At 38.7% G+C, this 18,810-nt stretch overlaps 1 long non-coding RNA gene across 1 annotated transcript; it reads left to right on the forward strand.

The window, feature by feature from the left end:
* The first annotated feature begins 11,287 nt into the window (after window positions 1–11,287).
* Window positions 11,288–14,192, forward strand: LOC140632225 (uncharacterized). Its single transcript, XR_012029746.1, has 3 exons — window positions 11,288–11,539; window positions 13,057–13,214; window positions 13,936–14,192. It is a non-coding gene; the product is annotated as an uncharacterized lncRNA (long non-coding RNA).
* The last annotated feature ends 4,618 nt before the right edge of the window (window positions 14,193–18,810 follow it).

Raw genomic sequence — 18,810 nt, forward strand, 5'->3', positions numbered from 1 at the left:
AAAGCTATATTTATGATCATGGAAATGTGTTCATGACATTTAACTTAAAAAATGCAAGCTACAAACCAGCTGTGAAAAATCGTATGTGAATACTAGTTTGTGTCTAAAGAGAAGACTAATGGCTATTAGTGGTTTTTCTTTTTTTTTTTTTTTAATTTTTGTTTATTTATGATAGTCACAGAGACAGAGAGAGAGAGAGGCAGAGACACAGGCAGAGGGAGAAGCAGGCTCCATGCACCGGGAGCCCGACGTGGGATTCGATCCCGGGTCTCCAGGATCGCGCCCTGGGCCAAAGGCAGGCGCCAAACCGCTGCGCCACCCAGGGATCCCCTATTAGTGGTTTTTAAAAAATTCCTTATTGTATTAAATATTTTGTTTGTTTCACAATGTCCTATGTTTACTACCAGGAAAGCAGCAAAAGGAAAGCTATTTTCCTTTTGGGAAACTTTTGGAAGAATATACATGGATTGGAATTGAATGAAGCAGAAATGGAAAGGAGGCAATTCAGAAGACTTTCTCCTCAGGCTTCCTAGGGGCTTTACAGCCTCATTGGAGCATCTATGCTCCTGCTGGGCAACCACTCTGTTCTTCTTCTTTTTTTTAATGCTAACATGTTCAGCTCTGCCATTATTTTGGCTGGTTTTTGGCTTTGGCCAGTCATGACTCTTGCTGTTCTGGTGCCATTTCAGCATTTACATTAACTGGCTATACTGCTCTGTGGGTATTTCTTACTTAAAATCGCAGAGAAAAGGAATTTGATCAAGCTATTTTTTCTTTTCTTCAGTCTAGATAGACCCTGTCGAATTATCATGGCCGGGCCTGTGGCTCGGTTATCCTGGAGTCAGGTGCTCACTTACTATAATTACTGGGGATGATTAGCATATCTCATGATATCCAGGCTGTAAGATCAGACACTCAAATAGCAGTTGGAAACAAGGTCATTTCCTTTACAAGGGCATTTTGGTGGGCAAGCAGGGAGTACCTGCTTGGCAATTAAAACTATCATGTAGGGGTGCCTGGGCGACTCAGTGGTTGAATGTTTGCCTTCTACTCAGGCCATGATCCCTGAGTCCCGAGATTGAGTCCCATATCGGGCTTCCTGCAGGAAGCCTGCTTCTCCCTCTGCCTATGTCTCTGCCTCTCTCTCCGTGTGTCTCTCACGAATAAATAAATAAAATCTTTAAAAAATTTAGACTATTATATAGAGACTATCCAACTTACTTCCTATGACTATTCATTTAACATTTTAGAGCTGGTAGGGAAAAATAAATCAGAATTTCCTCTATATAACTGGGTAAACTTGAAGATCCAGAAAGAAGAGTCAGTAGAACTAGATTTAATAGGGAAAGTTATTTTTGTATTTAAGAAAGTTTTGGTCTTGAAATAATCAAATATCTTTAGCAAATTTGATGGGCAGGTAAAAAAATACCCAAACCTTTGGGTACTCTTGTTGTACATTTTTAAGAACCATTCAGAAATTCTTCACAGTGCAAGGAATATGATACATTTTTGCTTCAAGTAATGTTATATGTAAATCTTTACAAAATTAAAACTCAAAGAAGATAAAAAATAGCATTTAAAATGATGATTTAATAGTTTAGCCTAAATTTCTCTGATAAAAATTTATAATATTAATTTGTCCATGTTGTACAATTTAAAATCTGAATTTCTTTAAAAATATTTGAATTTCATTTAAATTATAAATGGCAATGATCTGCACCGAGCCATTACTATGATTTACTAAGTGTCTCTGAATGTCTTATTACAAGTCACAAATCTTATTGATTCAAAAACTGAGATAAGAAACTTAAGTAATGATTTTGTCCAAATTCATATATTTAATCATTTGCTTGAACAAAGCAAACTCAAAGCTTGAATAATTATCCAGGGGTCTAATTTGCATGACCAATATAAAAAATGCTGTGAAAATTCCCTAAGCAAATAGAGTAAATGTTGATACTACCCTAAGAGACCAGTGTTTCAGCCCAGATCTGAGGATTAGATTCCATGATATTATTCACTTCCAATTATATTCATGAAAGGTTTTAATGCAAGTAAACATAATACTTATATTTTATCATTCCATTATATTAAAACCATGATTAAAATTCCCAATGTATCTTGGGGTATGCTAGCACTAGGGGTTGAGATTGAAAGATACAACCCTCAGTTTGAAGGAATTTAAAGTTCAGTAGAGGAGACAGACAAGTAAATAGCTTAAAGCATCTGCTTTCTTAGAAAAGTGCTAAGGATGTTAAGGGAGACCTGGACATTATTCTTTTTCTCATTCTTGTTGGGAGTCATCCATATATTAATATTTTCATGAACATTCGAGTATTTCAATATCCTGAGTTTGAGTGTCTTCTCAGTGTAGAGCTACAACACGTTTTTGGAGTTAATAGATAGTCTACACAAGCCTTTAGGCATAATTTCTACTGATATGAAACATGACTTTAAATTCTTGCCAAACAATACTTCTGTAGTGTTTTTTGCTTGATGAGAACTGTTGTATTGAGTTCTGACAGCAATAAAGGTGTTTCATCAATCCATCTCATGAAGTAGTGGTACCCATCTAATGCAACCAACCAAACACTTTATAAAGTTTAACATTCTCATTTCATTTCCAAACACTCACTAAATACAGAGGATTTTTTTTTTTAACACACCTTGTTGATTTTCTATGTAGGGTAAAAAGTATGTGCTTCATTCAAGTAATTGTATTCAATCTCCTACACTCATCTTGCTTAAAATTTCATCTCTTTTGTACTTTATAATATCAACTTACAAGTCATTTTGTAGTGCCCTGGGTCATCTTGTTTTATAGATAAAAATCATTTAATACAAAAAAAGGGGCAAAAAAGAAAAAAGTGAATTGATATAAGACCTAAGCATTTCCTCGATAGGCAATGCAAAAGACCTAAGGAATTTTCTTGATGATCCGTTTCATTTCCTAGTTATACAACTTAGAAAAAGATAACCTTCCAAAAAAATTCCATTGAGAAAGTGCTCTTCTAACATAATTGTGGGATTTCAATTTCAATTAAAATAGGACTTTTCTCCACATAGTCTAAAATTGAGAATGAGACTGGAATCGTCTTTCTTGGCAAGGGCTATAAGCCAGCAAACTCACCATGAAGGATAGAAAAATAGGTAGAATAAAACTCTGAAATCTTCAGAAAATGTGTTACTTCATTTTAAGACAAATCTCATGTAGGAGAAGAAAGAGCTTATGTAGGAGAAGAAAGATATATGTCTTTCAAATATATAAAACACAATTTGTAGCCACTTGCATCAGCCCAGCTAACAGAAATACAGTTAGACTACAGAAGACGAATAGGTGTTTTTCAGAGACAAAATATTCCAAGACATGTGAATTATTAGAAACTTAAAGGCAAAATGGTCATTATTAATATCCATGTTGTGACTTGTGTAGTAGTTAAAATGTTCCTGATTTGAATGCAGTTCTTTTTCTTTCCCTCCCTCCTTCCCTCCTTGCCTGTCTTCCTTCCTTCCTTCCTTCTTCCTTCCTTCCTTCCTTCCTTCCTTCCTTCCTTCCTTCCTTCCTTCCTTCCTTCCTTCCTTCTTCCTTCCTTCCTTCCTTCCTTCCTTCCTTCCTTCCTTCCTTCCTTCCTTCCTTCCTTCCTTCCTTCCTTCTTTCCCTCTCCCCTCCTCCTCCTTCTTTTGGTTTGATAAAACAGTGTGAGGGTGGATGGATGTTTCAGTTGTGCCCCATGTCTGCCCATTTTCTGCCCATATTTATTTTAAAGCCTGGGACATTACCCACCTACCAACTTGCAATTTGGTGTCCAATTAAAATAGTCTCATTGCTGAAGTGTCTTTTTAAAGAGTTAAAGTAATTCCTATCATTTTCAAGTTTAATCAATTCTTAGATATGTTGCCTGGAGACCTATTAAGGTAGAATAAAAATATCTCTGACCCACATGTTCCTCTGAGATTTTTAAAAAAGATTTTATTTATTTATTTGAGAGAGAGAAAAACAAGAGAGAGAGAGAGAGAGAACACAAGCAGAGGGAGAGGGAGAGTCAGACTCCTCTCTGAGCAGGAGCCTGATGTTGGGCTTGATTCCAGGATCCTGGGATCATGACTTTGAGCTGAAGGCAGATGCTTAACTGACTGAGTCACCCAGGTGCTCCCTCTGAAACATTTTTAATCGAATTAAGAGAAAGCTCAATAGTAAACCAAACTAGTAAGGAAGTTTTCTTACAAGGAATGAAAGTCCTTGGGAGGATCCTGGGCTCATTGTTCATGGATCCATGGCTCACTCTTCCAGTACTCCGCTCTGATCTTGATTCTTGCAGGCTATAGTTCCCAGGTTCTTTTTTTTTTTTTAAAGAATTTTATTTATTTATTTATGATATTCACACAGAGAGAGAGAGAAAGAGAGAGAGAGAGAGGCAGAGACACAGGCAGAGGGAGAAGCAGGCTCCATGCACCGGGAGCCCGACGTGGGACCCGATCCCGAGTCTCCAGGATCGCCTCCTGGGCCAAAGGCAGGCGCTAAACCGCTGCGCCACCCAGGGATCCCAGTTCCCAGGTTCTTATGCTACCTGGCTGCAGACTGGGTTTGATCAATGGGAGGCTCTATAGGGGGCAAGAGGGTGGGAGAAGAGAGAAGTGAAGGTATTTCTTAGCCCACTCTCTGCCTAAGGTGGCATCTTAGCAATGACTCCTCCATAGTGCTGGTTCCCACCATACTTACTTGCTCCAGCTTTTTCCGAACAATATTGGTTTTTACAATAGCATCTTCTCCCTTTGAACATCCAGCCTAGAATAGTGGCAATGATTTCCTTTTTGTTACTAAGCTCCTCACTATCACAAGTGGTTTCTCAGGTTCTCTATCACCTATGTAGCCAATTCCTGGCATTAAAATCACTTGAAGTAATTTCTTTTTCCTGATTAGATCTTTTTAAATTTATCTTTGTAAGTCATTGTTGAATGAATTTTCCAGGAGTTGCATATTTCAGAGGGAAAATAGGCTTGGTTATACCAACAATATTGGCTGTATAAAGCAAAAGTTAGAAAATAAATCAATGCCTTTTTCTTACATGATACCAAATAGCCAGTTTAATAGTATTCTTTTTCTTTCATAATTTAGTAATTTTTTGGATTTGTGTTGGTGTAATTTTATACCATAGTTGCTGTCCCCCCTATGTTACTTAGAGAAAGTCTACTCAAAGTACAGAATTTGGAGTTGAATGCCCATTTGGCTGTTTACAACTTCCTGGGGACATTTTGGCAGCAATCATACCCTTGGACATGTTGCATACACAAATAGACAGTGTTGGCTGTCTGACAATTTTGAAATGGTCCAATTTATTGTGAGCTTAGTTAAGAAAAGGAAGGAGAAAAGAAAAGGAGAGGAGAAGGGAAGAGAAAAAGAAAAAACACCCAGCTGAAACCCTCGGGTGTTGTGAAGCCTGGCTGTCACAAACTGCTACTTTGGGCAAATTATTTAACCACTTTGAGCCTCAATTTAACCTAAAGAGATTTGCAGGGGTTCAGAGGCATCCCAGGAATGAAAGAAGAGTAAACTCATCTAGTTTAAACATTAAGGACTATTTGTTATCACAAATGACAAAAGTCCTCAGGTGGCACTGCTTCAGTTGTTCAGGAGCTTCTGGCACCCCAATGGTTTGGGTTCTTTCCACTGTTCTCTCTGCCATCTTGGATGCCCCTGAGTCACCATCACACGGAGTTCAAGGCAGTACCTGCACAAGAGACAATTGAGCAGACGAGGCCTTCTCCTCTTTGAGTCTCTTTTTTAGACCCTCCCAGAAGTACCTCAGGTGACTCCCTAAGTTCGAATGAGTCACTCTGAAATTTGGACATTTTTTAGAATTAATTTTCATTGCTATATTTGCTTATAAATCTTAGGGAGTGAGAACCATCTAAAGTTTTGGATCAAAATCAGAATTGTTAGAAGGCACACCAAGGATAGATATCTTTCTTATTTTGAAACATACTTTAGGGTTGATATATAGAGAATAGTTTGGAATATTTCCTCTCTAGGAAATAGTAATAATTACTAAAGTTTACTGAGCATACTATATGCCAGGGGCCAGGGTAAGCACTTTAATCTTACTGTTCTTTACAACCACTCAAGAAGGTAGGGAATAATAATATCCACCCCCCTCACTACATAGATGAGGAATTTGAGGTACAGAGAGGTCTAATGATTTTTACACTGTTCCTTTGCTGGCAAACATGGCAGAAAGCTGGGATTTAAACTCTAAAGTTTTAACAGCAGAATCTCTGACTCCCAAAGCTACAGGAATGGCAACACATGTTTTATCCAGAATTACTTAAACAAAAATCTTGGGGTGTTATGGATTTTGCAGCAATTCTTTGCAGCTGTCTTGAAGCATCTTGATTATTGAAGGTTTTCTTTAAATTTTTTTTTATTCTAGCCCTTAAAAAGTGAATATGTATATATTTGCTAATTTTTAATTATAACAAATTATATATGTGTGTACATATACGTCATTTACTTCCCTAAATTAGCAACCATTCAAGCTGTTAGTTCAGTTCTTCTCAAGCTTTTTTTTTTTTTTTCTTTTAATATTTGGCTCACTCCCTGAGCCAAAGGCAGACGCTCAACCGCTGAGCCACCCAGGTGCTCCAGTTCTTCTCAAACTTTAATGTGCCCCACAACCACTTAGGAATTCTGTTAAATGCAGATTCTGACTCAGGACTGTGAGGTGGGGGCCAACAAGCTCTCAGATGAGGTTGATGTTGCTTGATGGAGGACCAGGGTCTAAATGGAGCAGTAGTAAGTGACCACTACTCAGTGCTCTGGGATGTCATGTTGAGAGCTTGAAATCCATCATGGTGGGCATATTTACACGTTGGAAATTGGAAAATACTACAATCAGGACTTTTCCCCCAGAGAGACTGTTGTTAAAATGCTGACCAGCATATCACTCTGGTACCTGTGTTGCATTTATTTTATGTTTACTGATTAAAAAAAAAAATCTGGTTGTCATTCTCTCTCTCTCTCTCTCTTTTTTTTTTTTTTTGGTTGTCATTTCTAAATATTAAACTACTTTACATGGAGCTATCTGCCTAATTTTACAGACTGGGTAAGAGTGTGTGGGAGGATCTTTTAGTTCCAATTAGTGAGTTAGCTGAACTATAGTTCCTGAGTGTGCATGTCTGTATGCTCATTTGGGGTGGGGCAAGCTAAGCACCCACTCTGTCCTGCCCTTTGGACTGGTTGTTCATGAGAGAGGGGAATGCAAGAACCCTGTCATATAGTCTGTGCTGGCACATAACTTGCTACATACATGAAATGCTAACTCACTCTATTGTTTGGTCTTGAGCATCCCCTCATTACAGTCATTTGTTCTGCGTGGTCTGGGCACAGTTTCTTATTTTGCCTTTGGCAGCTGAGAGCTATTATTGGACCCTGCAATATCTGTTTCAGTGACAATGGATCCCTGGTCAGAAAAACTAATTAAAAAAGAAGTTCCAAACAAAATGCCATCACTTGTGTTGTACATATACAGTAAACAGAGTTACCGGCAAAAGAAGGAAAACCCTTTCAGATGGTTGGAGCTGTTTACAAAACTGTGACAAGTGATGAAAGACCTGTGCTGGATTTGGAGTTAGGCTGCAGGAGAGGACGTGAATGAGCCAGCTCTCCTGATGTGGGATGCTTTGTGAAGGCCGTGCTAATTGGCAAAATCATTCTCTGGCATGATCCACTGTAGAAATAGCAACATGTAATGGGTCCCCAAACACTCACGCAATCCTGCTGGCTCATTCTTCCATCAAATTTTCACTCATCAAGATATAAGTACAAAGTGCTGGTGGTTTCCTGGAAGGCTAAATAGTTTTTCCTAACCTGGCAGCAACAAGAACAGGGATGTTTACATTGAGCTAATAAATTACAAATAAGAGACAAAACAGAGAGAGCTGTGGAACCTGTAAGGATTCTATCACTTTTCTTTCAGTTAGCTGCCTAAGTTAGAGAGGATGGCAAACAACTCAAAATCTCTCTTTCTCCCTCCTTCCATACAGACAGGAACATGCTTCCTACTCTTATTTTGAATGGAGCCTTGGTGATAATTGAAAAATGCCATGTGTGTCTGCTTTTGAGAAGCACCACTTCTTTTGAAAAGTTAGAGCATTTAGAAGCAAGCCAATGACTAATGCTAAATCTAGACTTCTTAAAGACCAACTGATGCCTATTCCTTCTACGAACTTTTTCTCTCCTGCAGGGGCATGAGGAACGGCTAGGTCATGCTAGCAATTGTGCCTGGTTTTATTTTAAGCCCCTTAACCCCATAGAACAGCTGCAGGAGTGCTGAGACCTCTGGGGAATACAGCCCACCTGGTTCCCTTCTTTTCCTTCCATCCAGAGGAGATTTTTAGTTTTGTAATTGCTAACAAGGCAACCACCCATTTCCATGGTTGACTGCCTTCATCCCAGAGACTTTGGAAGCTGGTTATAACTTAACCTAGTGGTTGCTTCTTACACCCATTTTGTGTTTAATGGTGTGAATCAGCATGGTTCTAAAGCAGTGGTGCACGCAGGTGAAGGGTGTAGACACAGCTTAAACCGTATGGGTTGGAATCCTGGCTCTGCCATTTACTGGCTGTGTAATTTGGATAAAATGTGAATATTTTTTGTTGTTTTGAACGATGACTCGTATGGAACTCGCTACACATCAGGCACTGTTGAAGCATTGCATAAATACTAAGTCATTAATTTTCACAACCCAAGGACAGTGCATTCATTATTCTCCATCTTTCAGAAGGAGGAACTGAGGTACAAGAAGCTAGTGGGGCATCCTGGGTAGGAGCATGGGCTCCAGAGTGGCATTGGCTGGGCATGGATTCCAGATTTGTCACTTTCTGGCTGTATGTGACCTCAGGCAGCAAAACAGTAACATGTCTTACCCACCCTATTACCGCCATTCTATTCCTAGAGAGATTTTCCCTTAATACCCAGAGAATGAAAATGGCATAATATTAGAATAATTGGCAAACTCATAAATAGAATGGATTCAGTGTTTTAAACGACTGCATTCTTATTTTGTAATATATTGATAAAAACTTTGGCACGTACTGGTAAAAATGTTTACACCAGTCCAGACTGGCATTTGAGAACCACTACTTCACTAACGTATCTCTGGAGCATCATTGTTATTGTAATGAATACTACATAGTATGCAGTTAGGTAATTATTGCATTTTTAAATCATTATTGGCCCAGTCTGCTCAAAAAAAAAAAAAAAAAAGACAAAAGGAAAGGAGTATCATTCAAACAAAGAAACACAAACCCACTTCCTCTTATTTGGGGAGCAGTAGTACATATTGTGTAACTTTGGTAATAGTTATGGAAAATTCTAAACTTAGTCATTTCAGAAGGCACATATTCCCACCATAAATTTTATCTCCCTTGATTTCTGGATAGCACAGAGCATGTCTTTGAGCAAGCACAGCTACCTGGGACTCCCAGTAGTTCTGCTCTGTAGGTGTGTGCCTGCCCAGTGATCCGTGGCTAGCCCATTGCACTGTGCGATACCCCCACCGCTAGCCAGCCAGCCAGAAAGCCTCGGGGATTTCTCTGGACATCTGAAAACACTGCCATGAGAGGAGCCTTTGCCTGGATATTTTCCTCTCTCCCTGGGAAATATGACCAGTTGATTGTGGTCCTATCCTGAGGCAGCAGAAATGTGGCAATCTATTCTTTTTTCTACCGAATTTTCCATAACGTTTTCCGCCAGGAATTACTAGCTACTCTCAACCTTCACGAACTAATGGGAAGGCTGCTCTCTTTGCCCCATGTCATCTTTCACAATCTGAAAACATGTCAAGACTTGACAAGATGGTGGCACTTTGGTTTTTCTTTTAAGAATTGACTGGGATGCAAGACTTACCTCCTTGGGCAACATTCTCAGCATTGGAACTGATTTGGTAGACGTTGCTGTTAATTAAATGGCATTTTTCTTGTCTCATTTAGAAATTGTGAGAGACCAGATTTTTTTGTTTTGTTTTTATTCTTTCATTTTTTTAATTCACTCTTTTTGAATTTTTTAGATTATGTATTTATTCATAGAGTCCTTCTAACATATACATATAACATTTCACAGAGTGAAAGGAAGTGTGTGGGTTGCTCTTGAGTTCTCACTGTGGACATTCGGCTGACATTAAAAAAATTCCATTCGTGCCTTAAGATTAATAGAAAAATCAGTGCTTTTAAAAATGGTTTTATTTCAGCAGTTTGCCTGCCAAATATATAAATACGATTTAGTGTAGATAACTCAGAGTTATGCATAGAAGGAGTTCCAGTGAAGGCTTTCTTGGACTCACATTTTTTGTAGGTTAAAACCTTTGGTTTTGTATGTCATTGAAATGGGTTGGCAAACAGCATGGTCAGTAACCATCCCGTGCTCCCCCAGTGGTATGGTACAGGCCACAATTCACATTTTTAGTTTCCATGTTGAGGCTACACAGTTCAGAGCCTAAGAACAGAAGCATTCTTTTAAGATAAGTTTTTTTTTTTTTTTTTTAGCTTTGCCCATTTTTCAGTAGCATTTTTGTTTCATGTCTTTATGGTAACTCAGTGGAGTCTATTCATACAGAAGGAAGAAAAGGACAAATTCTTTTCTTCTACCAACATTTTTCAGTTGGTAACTTTACTGAGATAGGATTCTCTAGCATCTTCCTTAATTGTTGCTCAAAACCCGACTCAAAGTTTGAGAATATTTGACACCGAACCAGGGTTTTGTTCAGCTGCCTGCTCTGAGACAGAAGGAGGCAATATAATTCTGTTCCTTGGAGAACTTGCTTATACGGAACCAAAATTTATATTCTTGAGGTTTTGATCTTTGGGTCCCCTAGAGCAAAAATCCCTTTTCTGTGTGACAAACCTATATAAAGGAAGTGATCACATCCTACCGAAGTCCACTCTTGAGGTTAAAAATTCTCCAATTGTTTAAAATTTCCCCAGAAACATAATTTTGAGGACTGTTTCTATTCCTAATTTGAGTTGTCTGTCTTTTGACTTTAGCCTTTTGCAGTATAGCATTGCTCCCAGAAATGAGCACCACTCCCAGGAATGTCTGGTTAGAGTAGCACTGTGAGGGATTCGGTCTCCCTCATTCAGGAACGCTACATCTGTGCAGGAGGCATGAGCTCGTGGGGAGTGCCTAGTCACTTAAGCCAATTAAGCCATTAGGCATTTTTTGTTCTGCTGCAGGCCACATTTCTCTGTCGCCAAGAATATTTTATTCTCTACCACTTTGACTGACTTGGTGAGTGTCAAGACTGACTCTTCACTTGCAAGTGAAAATTTGCTGCCTTCATCCTCCAATAAAAATGTAGAAACTGACAGAAGTGAGAATGGAACCCTGTGAGGTAACCCTGGGCCTCCCTCTGCGGTGATTGGTTAGCACTGAGCTTCCACCTAACAATCCAGTTCGCTGTAAAGCAGTCAAGCCAATCCAACCATCTTGTTTATGAAATCACTTCCCTCGTTCGTGAATTATCTCCCTAAGAGAAAAGTGAACTTCGTAAGTGTGATTTGGTTCCCTGTAAATACCTTGTGTTTTGTGGTCATTACTTCTGCATAAAACTCAAGTGTTCATCCTTTCTTAGCTATTTTCACTGGCTGGGCAGCAAAATTTCTTACTTGCCCTATTATCATGTCTCAGTGGGGGCTTGGGTTCATTTACAGACACCAGATGGTGTTTCTGTTATGTCAGACTTCAGTTCTTTTTTGGCTTTTTCTATTCTCTTTCTTTTAGTTCCAAGATCACTCTTGTTTTCAGAAAGTGGAAGAGTTCTCACCTTTCAGCCTTTTGCCCACATTCACCATTACCTCAAGCAAATGCATGGATCTCTGATATATATATATATTAGTTATTAAATATATATTTAATTATATAGATCATAAATATATAATAATTTTATATATTTATTTAATATATTTATAATATATAATAATATATTTATATATATTCATGATCTATATTATTAAAAATATATATTTAATAACTAAAATCCCTTCCTAAATATAGTGACTTTTAGTACTCTTCTTCCCATGTTTTCAAAACAGAGCTTTGCAAACTTATTTTCTGTCCCTGCTAAAAGTCTTTCTTCCATCTTTCATGTTTTCATTGTTAACGCTGACCGTATTGGGAGCTCCCTGGACAGGACTTTTCTTAGCTACATGTTTCTTTTTGTCCTAATTTTAGTTTCTGGAGGCTCAGGCTGGGATAATGACTGTTATCTCTGAAATGCTTGAAGTCTTTCTTCCTAACTTCCTTCTAGGCCCACCCACTCTGTGCTTTCCCATGGTTTGGGATCACATCTGTAACCCCTTTCTCTCAGGTTCCTGTCATTGTCATCTTGCTCACCAATCTCTTGGTCCATAGTTGGTCCAAGGAGTGATGCTCTTGATTGTTTCCTAACATTTGAGGTCTGAGGGAGGGGTCAGGCTTAGGGTACAGAAGTATGCTTCTGTGAAAACACAAGGAATGAAGCTATCGTAACATTTCCTTTGCTTTTCAGGTCATTGAGGTTCTATTTTTTATATTTCCACCTTGTTTTTTGAATGGTATCATTTGATAGAGACCAGAGAACACTAAACAAGGAGAGCCAAATGACTATTTTCTAGATATAGAACAGCCATACACCTGCTATGTGACCCAGGACAAAAGCTTGGCCCCAAGGGGCCTCTTCCCCCTCACCCTCTCTCATAGAATAAAGGAGTTTGGCAAGATTACTTCACCTCATTAATCCTATAAACTTTAAAAATGAAGCCTGAAGAAGAGCTCTTGGTTCTGGACCTTTGTTTAGGATCCAGGACCATATCAGTTCCAGTGACAGTTGGAACCATATCAGTTCCTTGTTGAACTGCCTTATTACTGGAACTTCAGGTTTTTAAAATTCCATACATCTTACTTCTATTATTCTCAGTAGGGAAAAATTTTAATCAAGGAGAGCATTGGAAAAAGATACCATTGATAGAATAATTTGCACAAAATATAAAATGATACATTAATGCATGTTCATATTTCCTTCTCAGAAATTTTTGACACCAGACATATTTCAAATTTAGAAATATATGATCATTGGAGAGCTTCAAAATCAAACATTTCTGAAGTAGAACAAACATTCAGACAAAGTGAGATAAAGACTAATAACATTGATATTTCCGAGGCAAAATATCAATGTGCATATAAGGTGAGATAAAGACTATTACATTGTTAGTTAAGATCAGGGTGTTTCCACACTTATGGAAAAACTATCTTTTCAGATTTTTTTTTTTTTTTAGTTTCAGAATTGTAGATAAGGGGTTATGTGTGGCCCTAGATTAGGAAAAAAAAAATTAGGGCATGGTTAGTAGAGATCAAAACTGGTTTTATTTACTGGTTTTTGTTTTTATCAGAACAGAGGGTGGGAAATTGGGTATGATAGATATCCACTTGACTTTATGAGATTCATCCAGAGCTTTCAAATGAAGGCCACATGGATGACACTTGTGCTTCTATTATATGCTGAACAAATTCTTTAATTTAATAGGTATTTATTGAATTTATACTGGGTGCCTATTCCTGAATTAGGTAAATGGGGATATAAGAGTGAATATGTTAGGGGCGCCTGGGTGGCCCAGTCAGTTAAGTGTTTGACTCTTGATTTCAGCTCAGATCATGATCTCAGGGTTGTGAGATCAAGCCCTGCATTAGGATTCATGATGAGCGTGGAGCCTGCTTAAAGATTCTCTTTCTCCTTCTCCCTTTGCCCCTCTGCATGCATGTTCTTTGTCTCTTTCAAAAAAGAGAAAAGAATGAATATGTTTATTTACAACTCTCCTTATTAAACCCACCAGTCAAGAAAGGAAGAGAAGTGTTATGCAAATATTTGCAAATTAACAGGAGAACTTAATCTTGTCTTATGGTTCAAGAAAGAATTCCCTTAGAAGAGGCATTCAGACAAAAACTTGGAGGATGACATGGCACCAGCCAAATGAGAAGTACAGGGGAGAAGTAATGTTTCAGGAAGTGGGCATATGTGATGGCACAGGTGAGAGAAATCCATCCAATGAGGCTGAAGAATCTCGAAAGTTTGGAGCAAAGAGGAAGACGAAGCATAATGAGAGAGGGGAGTTAGGGGTCAGACTGTAGAGGACCATGTAAGCCATAGTAAAGAGTTGAGAACCATTGGTTACTATGTCAATTTTCTCCACAAATGAGCTGTTCTTTGAGTCAGAGACCATATTTTATTCTGTATTCCAGAGCTCATCACAATGACTGGCATGTGGTCATATATATTTATGAAAGGAAGAAACAAAAAGAAGGAGGAGCAGGAATGAATTTAAGAATGAATGATTAAGGGCAGCCCGGGTGGCTCAGCAATTTAGAGCAGCCTTCAGCCCAGGGCCTGATCCTGGAGTCCCGGGATCGAGTCCCATGTCCGGCTCCCTGCATGGAGCCTGCTTCTCCCTCTGCCTGTGTCTCTGCCTCTCTCTCTCTCTGTTTCTCATGAACAAATAAATAAAAAAAAAAAAAAAATGAATGACTAAGGGGATCCCTGGGTGGCTAGTGGTTTAGTGCCTGCCTTCGGCCCAGGGCATGATCCTGGAGTCCCGGGATCGAGTCCCACATCAGGCTCCCTGCATGGAGCCTGCTTCTCTGCCTGTCTCTGCATCTCTCTCTCTGTGTGTCTCTCATGAATAAATAAATAAAATCTTAAAAAAAAATGAATGAATTCAAATGCATTAATTTGAATGAATGACTAAATACAAGTGGGATGGGGGGACTTGAGTATAAGATACCGTGTTCACCATTTTTAGGAGTGGGGAGGTGGTTTCTCAGCTCAGGATTGAGAATCTGGGTTTTTAAATAAAGCTGCAATGTATTCTATAACTGCAGCCAAATAGCTTTGCCCTCAAAACCCTGCAAAATAAGATAGTTCATCTGTTATCTCTTGGTCTGAAATTCAATAATCTATAAACAGAATTTCCAAATAGCGTGGGGCAGATTTCTATCATTTAGAACACAACTGGTTGCAAATTGCAGTGTGATTCTTGTGGATACCACATCACGAAGAAAGAATCCTGGGAAGAGTCTGTTTTGGGACGGTATATGCCCACATACGTCATCTAAACTTTTGGACTCATCTTTGATTGAATATTCATCCTACAATATAGTTGGAAGGGCTGTTTGTCCTCAAATTTATAACGCCCTCGACATTTTTCAAATTACTGGTGTGAGTTAAGACAGGAACAAAACAAGAATGTTAAAAATACATTGTATTTCTATGCCATGGCCGCAAAAACTGAACAGCCAACTTGCCAGGGAAGGCTTTCTTTTCAGGGAACATAATTTGCATGTGGGGCTTCATTTAAATAACTTTGAAAATGTGTCCAAGGAAATATAGCAATTGAAATGATTATCAAAAGCTGGTTGTGTTTCATTCTAAATCACACTCATTTCCAAGACACTTTTGGTCAAGCTAGAGGAGGATCAAGAGAGGGTATTTGGAGCCCACTCTTGGTCCTCAAACATACAGGAAATTTTTTCTTATTGTCTGAGTTTGGTCTATGGCAACTTGACCTATTTTCCTATTTTCTCCAACGAGAAAGTACAGGTAAGATTTATATTATTTGGGCTTAGAACTTTGAAGAACTTTTGTGGCTGTATGTCCTTAAGACATTTTAGCATTTAGTAGACATCGTAGCTATTCAGAAAACAAGTTTGGGAGCTTATGGGACCAGTGGGCTTGATCATAATTTTTTGAACTGGGTTTTCTATGTGAGACATGCAAGATAGAGGCAAGATAGAGATAGGTATCATACAGGGGCAGACAAATTTCAATATCTTGGTTTTTATAATGTACCTGACACAGTGAGCTGCTGAGGCAAGGTGGAGAGGTTGAAGCCCAATGTTACCTGGAAGGCCTTGACTCAAGTTGCATGATCTTGGGAAAGTTCATTCAGCCTCTCTGGGCCTCATTGTCTACTCCTGTATGATGAATGAGACCATGCAAAACCCATGGTGTCTCAGTTCTAAAATTCTAACATCTTATTTTCTACAATCTCAGGAAGACAAGTTGCTTTATGTACAAAAATTTGAGAATTACATAGTTTTAAGTCTGAGCTAAAATATCATAGAGATTCAAGCTTATTCTAGTAAAAAAAAAAGCTCATACATCCTACTCAAGGAAAGACTGTCAATTTCCAGCAAAAGAAGTGTAATAGCATCTAAATCATGAATTGGGGACACCTGGGTTGCTCAGAGGTTGGGCATCTGCCTTTGGCTCAGGGCATGATCCTGGGGTCCTGAGATGGAGTCTTGCATTAGGCTCCCTGCATGGAGCCTGCTTCTCTCTCTGCCTGTGTCTCTGCCTCTCTCTCTGTTGTCTCTCATGAATAAATACATAAAATCTTTAAAAATAAATAAACCATGAATGGTCTTACTTTTCACTTTGGGAGAAGTTTCATTTACTTTCCTCAATGCGTGCGTTTTAAAATCTCAGCCCAAATGTGAAGAATCATGCTAATTATAAACATATTTGACTATTATCTTTCATATGCACATACCCCATATATGCATATATATACATATATATTGTATACATATATACATATATATTTACATGTTAATATTTGGTTTGTTATTTGAAATATTTTTACTACTAAGAGCTAATGTCTTCTTTATGGTTTAAGCAATAATGCTTTCCAGGCACTAGCATTCATGACAACACTACTAGTTTATAAGAAGTGAAACAGTGAAATTGTTACAATCTGGGGTTTTTAGGAAATTTACTCCAAGAAGTCAGTATTACTGAGAGTAAACTGTCTATCTGTGTTAACACTATGTCTAAAACATATTGTCCAAGTCTGCTAGCCTCAAGAATAGAGCCTCTAACATATCATGAAATGATTAGTAGCTATGAATAATCTTTCTGATTTTATCTGTTTGCTTGTTTTGCCCTGAACTACCAGCTTGGCACTCTGTTTAGCACTGTAGAATTTCAGAGTAGATGTGTACAGTTTTCTTCTATAAAATGAGAGGAAGATGGGACCTAGCCCACAAAAGAAAGAGGCTGTAAGAAAAACAGCTCAAAAATATTCTCAGCTCTCAGAGGAAGGCAACACATAATATAACTTGTTGTTGTTTTCTTGATTTTTAAATTTAGTCCCCACTGATGACCAAAAAATTTTTGATGTGGCTAACAGTAAAATACATCAGGGCAATGAAACAGAAAATCATCAATTTCAGAATAAGAAGGCCTAATCTAGAGGGGAGAGAAGAGCAGGAGGTTTTTGTTTGCTTTCTGTTTGCTTATTTTTCAAAGAACTGAAGATCAAACAGTGAATTATTACCCCAAGGAATTTTTGCGTCCTGACAAACTTGGCTTCTTTGTGGGAGAGGGCTATTCAGTGGAATCATGATGGGATATACAAGTCTCTTACTTGGAGACTGCCAAGCCTGGCAAGTAGTAAGTCTCAGCAGTTACCCTCGGACAGTTATTCTGTGGCTTAAGGAAGATGGCTTGTAGTCACAGTCCAATCCCTGCTGGACAGGTATTCACATCCTAAGAAACCACCACTGAATTTGGCACTAAGACAAAGTATTATTGGCGGTAGAGAGAGAAGGCCTGAATCAGCGTTCAGGGTGAGAGCTCTGACCATCTAACCTGGCCATTCTGGGCCAGGCCTGAGAGAGGCAGCTGCTTAGGGTATAACAGGAACACTGAAGAGATCATGGCCTGATAGCATTTGACAGTCTATGGACAAAACGGTCATTCTGATTTATAGGCTTTTTCCATCTGTCACATTTGTATGCCCTTAATTTCATAAAGAAAAGGAAATCTCCCCTCCCCTTATATTGAATATGATCTTTTAATCAAAAAATACAAAATATAGTAGAGGCACCATTTTTACTATGTAACCATGTATCTAAGCACTCAGAGTTCTTTTAAACATAGTCGCTGTGCTGAGAAAGCTCTCATTTTTAGAGTGGTGAAGTGATGATGAGGAAATGCAAAGAAATCCATGGCCGAAGGTCAGTCAGCCATGAACACATGCCCTTCTGTGAGCTGCTCAGTTCCTGGGCAGTTAGTTGACTATTGCCCCCTTCAAAGGCAAGAGAGGACCTCTGGTGGTTCTATCCAGATGGTGGAGTTCTCCAATTCTTTTCCTGGTATTCGGTGTCCTGATAGGCCCTGGTATCTACTGCAAAGAAGTATAAATGGTTTATTCTTCCAGTAGGCGCTTACTTTGTTTCCTTCACTTTTCCATATCTGGTTATTTTTATTCAACACACAGTAAAATACATCCCTGAATGGAGAGAGCATACTAATGGATCAAAGGTGTTCCAAGGGCATTGCCACCAATATGTCAACAGTAGAATTTACCTGGCCCACGGGGCCCAACAGTCATTAAACAGGGTAGCGGTCTGGGGCGCCAATGAGCTCCACAGTATTATAGTTAACATTGACCCCGGTGGGGTGGGTGCACCTCCTGCTGGTCGATAAATGAGGTAAATTTAATGGCAGCCTTTGAGGTGAACCAATGTTTTATTCCTTGGCCAAGGCTGAAAACCGTGGCTGGCCATAAGGAGCAGAGGGTGATATTTTAGGAGTGTGGAGAGGCAGGCAAAATGCTTGTAAAGAGCTTGGAAAATGCTTATAAACGTGGTTGAGAAGAGACAAGGCACTGGAAACAAAAGCAGATTTTCCAAACCAAATCTCTGAGATGCAATTATTTTCTTTTTTCTTTTTTTTTTTTTTTTTTTCTGGAGACAAGCTCTGGTTGAACTGTGTGGTACAACTG

Source organism: Canis lupus, chromosome 1 (assembly GCF_048164855.1).
Source record: "Canis lupus baileyi chromosome 1, mCanLup2.hap1, whole genome shotgun sequence".
Classification (NCBI taxonomy): domain Eukaryota; kingdom Metazoa; phylum Chordata; class Mammalia; order Carnivora; family Canidae; genus Canis; species Canis lupus.